A 4673-nucleotide genomic window follows, 5' to 3' on the forward strand; every position below is an offset into this window, starting at 1 on the left:
TTACGCTTCGCTGAATTCTGGATTTCTAGTTCGTCTGGTTACACCGATATAAGTCCGAAACTTAATTCTCACATGGACGTACAAAGACAAGCACACGACGCCAGAAGCTCCGTCGCGACAGCGGAACGAAGCAGATTAAATGTTGGCATTCGTTCACACCTTATACCCGACAGAAAAAAGCAAGGCTGCTCTGCGGAGACTGATGACACACTTGGTATACCACTACGAAATTATGCATATGTAAATTAACTTTGATCAGTTTTTGTCCAAACTTCTTTCCAGTTTAATTGAAATTATGCAATGTCGCGTTTCACGTTTTACTACGAAAAGCGATTGAAACCGAACCGTTTATTGGACATTTTCGCTGCAGGGGAATCACTGACCGGAAACACGAGGTAGTGACTTCTGAAAAACATCTGAGCGCAAGAAAATCTATGTGGATTTCATCTGAAAATTTCGCAAAATACTTCAAAGTTTTTAGACAGAATTCTTTCGAAGCCAAGTGCGTTGATGACGCTTTATAACTACTCATAAATAATGGGGAATTAAGAACTGTACGTTTATTTTCCCACACAGGATGCTTACTTGTGATCGGAAAACACAATTCAACAATCGACCCCATAAACGGATGCAGGCCAAAGTAGCTTCTGTTCCATCCAATGTTTTCAAGGTTTATCCGCAAAGTGTTTATCAGCTAGTCAAGCTCTTCACATTCTGGCCAGTTTTGTCTGGTTTGCATAAATGTAGAAATTCTTAGACATACAGTTCTTTTGCGGAATGAAAGCTAACAAAATTAGGGTTTTCATGATAGAACGAAATAATCAGTCGCGCTGAATGCATATTTCCATACAGACCAAGCACCCCAATAATTACCACTAAAAGCGCAAAATTGTTGCACAGCAGTGAGTGAAACATCCGGCGAAAATATAACTCAACATACAACAATCTGTTTAACTGGCTGAGAATGCAACACATGTATTGTGGCAATACGCTCACATTGAATTCAAGACTACTTTATTGAGCCTTTCATTTACAGTGGGCTCAAGAAGAAACCCTAGCTAACCCTCATTGTTCAACCAAATTATCAGACTTGTACGTATATTTATAGTTTAGATATATCGTCAAAATGAAGCCACCTTCATATCTTGGTGACCAACTTATTCGTCTTTTATGATCCTGTGACCTGAAGTGGCTGGAGCTTAGTTTTCTAAGGTTCACCTTGCCAAAAGGATTGGCGAAGAGCAGTTTAAAAGAAACGGGAATACACCTACCGCAAGAAATCGTAAAACAAGTTATGCTTTAGTGTACCTGCGAACTGCTCGATCCGACAGCAGTCTGAGTATTGTGTCTCTCTGAATCTGCATATAAAAGAAGCAATGCTGTTATTCGCCAAGAAATGACCGGCTAGATGCCGTTGACCCTAAAACACGCAAAATACTGTTGCCTAATTATTTATTGTATCAGCCAGCACACTGTTCAGTAGGAGAGAGTAGTAGTAGAGCCTGTAGTTTCTGTGCGCAGCTACATGAGGAGTCACTAGTACTAGCTTCACTCCTTGTGCAGTCCGACTAGTTCAGTCCTCCGACTGTTTTGTGTGCCAGACCGTATAGTCAGTGGCTTGAAATGGGTAACTGAAATAGGCAGTTCTTGCTAAGCTCCGTAGTCAGCAAGTCCAGGCTCTGACCACATAAAACGGGCTGTGAGCTAGTGAAAAATGCGTCTTCCATTGTCACAAAACCGAAAACTGTGAATTGTTGGATTGAGATGAGAGATACGTACCCAAAAATGGAAATGCTGCTCCTTAGTGCTTGCTAAATTTCGCGTCGCACGTAGAAAATAGTTGCGCTGTGAATTAAGGGGAAACCAAGTTTTTATGCAAAAGCTTGGATGTGAAAGGATGTGATCTTGGGGTTACCAGCGTACTGACCGATCCATCTGAAAACACAGGTTTCTGAAACTGAGGGAATTTCCCCACTTTCTGATGGTTGCTCAATAGACAACATCACCAAGCGTAAGTGCGGTGGAACACATCCAGGATAACCATTACCAGCTTGGAGATATCCTAACGGATGGCAACATTTGTATCCTACAATGCTGAGAAATGTGCGACATTACGCTATAACTTGTAGGATCTGATAGATGACGCCGGTAACCAGCTGGTGAACAGGTAACCGGTACAAATGTCCAATGTTCTGCAGGCTTCTGCACGTTTACACGCCGATTTTTATTCCATAAAATTTAGGCCGACTAATGTATTCGGCTCGTCGAAGACCGCCCTGTCTTTCTGCAGTGTACAGGCGTCCGATGGACTGACCACTGTGGACCGGGAAACCTTGTTCGGGTACATGTCGTTCATCTCCTGGACCTTCGAGCCAGTGCTTAGCATGCAACAAGGTTTGAATAATGTATGCTAAACAGAGGTTGCGGGAGACTCTAAAGCTCTTATCTGTGTTACATCAAGCTGTAAACAGTTGAATTTAGCCTACTTAACTACAAATAAGTAAAATTCCATCATATTATTCGTCAACAATGCTCCACAAATTTCAATATTGTGGGGTGACTAATTCATAGTTGACAGTGAATCATCAAAATTATCGTGCTGAAAAAACTACATATCTACACCTCAACGACTGACAAGTCAAAGAAATGACATGTAAACAGAAATTACATAATGGCTTTATTCTTTTTGCGAATTTTTCAAAGCCCGGTGCTTGATAACTGAGATTGTATCACGATGAAGACTCATAACGGTACGAAGTGTATGACCATTTTGGGCAATGCTTATTGCTTTGGTACTATTTCCTAACAGTGAGTATTTTCGGAAAATGCATTTTTTTCAGAAGCTGAATGGCGTAGGTGCTATTTGAGTCCAAGTACAACTTAAGGTTGACGGAAACTCGAGGACTTCGCCTACCTGATGAGCCCCAATTAGAGCGAGACCGGTCGTGGGCTGTCGCAGAGTTTTCAGCAACCTTGTGAGTAGTTTCCTTTATCAAAGTCTATTCGGACTTCCTTAAAGAGTATTTTTAAGAAAAATTACCAGACTAACAATTTTCTTAGAGAATTACGGCCCCGAGATGATGAAAAACCAACTTATTGTTCAGGCACTCAAAATTTTCCGCTGATTAGAAAAGCAACTAATGTTTTTATCATTCATTTTTCCTAGCAAATGTTCTCCCAAAAATTCGATGAGTGAAGAATTTTGCGTTGATGCGTTCATCGAAATTTGTTCCAGTAATCATCCATGGGTGAGCCGCCATCTTGCCTACCATTGATTAAGACTCCTAGCTCATTTGGAATAAATCTATTGCGTAACCGAATGCTATTTGACATCAGAAATCGCAAACAGATTGTTCTTTCCTGCTGTGAAATCTGGAGCAGTGCTGTGAACGGATTTAGTCATTGGACTGATTGATTATTTGTTGGTTCAGATGTACATGCGGAAACTTTAATGGGAAACAGCGTTCGAATGCTGGTTGAAATCTGAATATTTTGCACTGCGTAAATGGTAAATTTCTATAAATTTCGAGTCAGTGTTGATCATATTATCAAATATGATCATATCATTATATTATCATCATTATATTAATAGACATCCAAAACGTAATGGTGAAAAGGTTGTTGTGCATTGGGCGGTAGCGATAAAATTCAGGTTAACGCTAAATACTAACACTGATGCTTCATTAAGCAAATTATGGCTCAGCAGCAATAATTATGGCGGGGACAGTTTGTGATAGCAGTGGATGTATTTCAACCTCAGACGTGTTGGTAACGTGACGATTCTGACAGCAAAAACTACGGCTTAAGCTGCCAGATACAAGACTAGTTCTAGTTAATGTGATGTTTGTAGAACTCGCGCTCATATTACTCTCTGGGACGGGTCAGCCGTACGGTACATTCAGGATTGTAACCGGGACATTTTAGGCTTTGGATGCGTCAGTCACATTCCTCAAACTTAGATAACTTTGGAGGTTCAAACGTTATTATTGAGGCGTTTGCAGGATACCGCAGTAGAGCCATGCTTGTATCGCCTGCCAAATTTTAAGACTTCAAACTTCCTTGTAGTCAGGGGTTGAACACAGCTTGCTGGGCTTAAAAAGAGCAAAATTCATATCCAGTGCCTACTCTGCGGTGCCCATTTGACAAACGAACTGCATTAGGACAGATGGAACTGTTGGAACAACACTGAATATTGTGTCCACACTTTTATTTGGCCAAACGCTATAACTGGATGTTCTGGAATTTTTTTCATACAACAAAGATTGTCCTTTTGTGGAGAAAAAGTTTTGTAAAAGTTAAGGTGGGCACCAGGATCTCCTGATGATGTGTAATTTGAAAGCAAGTCGTATCTAGTGCATATGTGAAGGTGCCGTCAACCTTCCGATTCTACGAAGATGATAGACGTTCCTGTCGACGATTTTGAGGGTGTTCGTTGAACGTAGCTAGTGTAATACAAACTACTGTCTTGTTAAAAGTTATCACCGCTCCACCTACCAACCAATGACCCTCTGTTTCCCTCGACCAATCAAAAGCATCGGCATATTTCGCACTACGTTCACCTCGAGGTGGCAGGTGACATGCTGATTCTGGTTGGCTTGACTTAATCCAATCATTATTTAATCGTGCGGGCTACAAAACGCCAAGGCTAGACACCATTAGACTTGACTGAACTT

The 4673-nt window shown here is 41.0% G+C and overlaps 1 protein-coding gene across 1 annotated transcript in view; it reads right to left on the reverse strand.

The window, feature by feature from the left end:
* T265_00814 (hypothetical protein) overlaps positions 1–4673 on the reverse strand; it is a gene marked incomplete at both ends in the record, with an annotated part of 182196 nt that overhangs the window by 70764 nt on the left and 106759 nt on the right. The window lies entirely within an intron of this gene.

The sequence above is a fragment of the Opisthorchis viverrini genome, assembly GCF_000715545.1.
Source record: "Opisthorchis viverrini unplaced genomic scaffold opera_v5_8, whole genome shotgun sequence".
Classification (NCBI taxonomy): Eukaryota; Metazoa; Platyhelminthes; class Trematoda; order Opisthorchiida; family Opisthorchiidae; genus Opisthorchis; species Opisthorchis viverrini.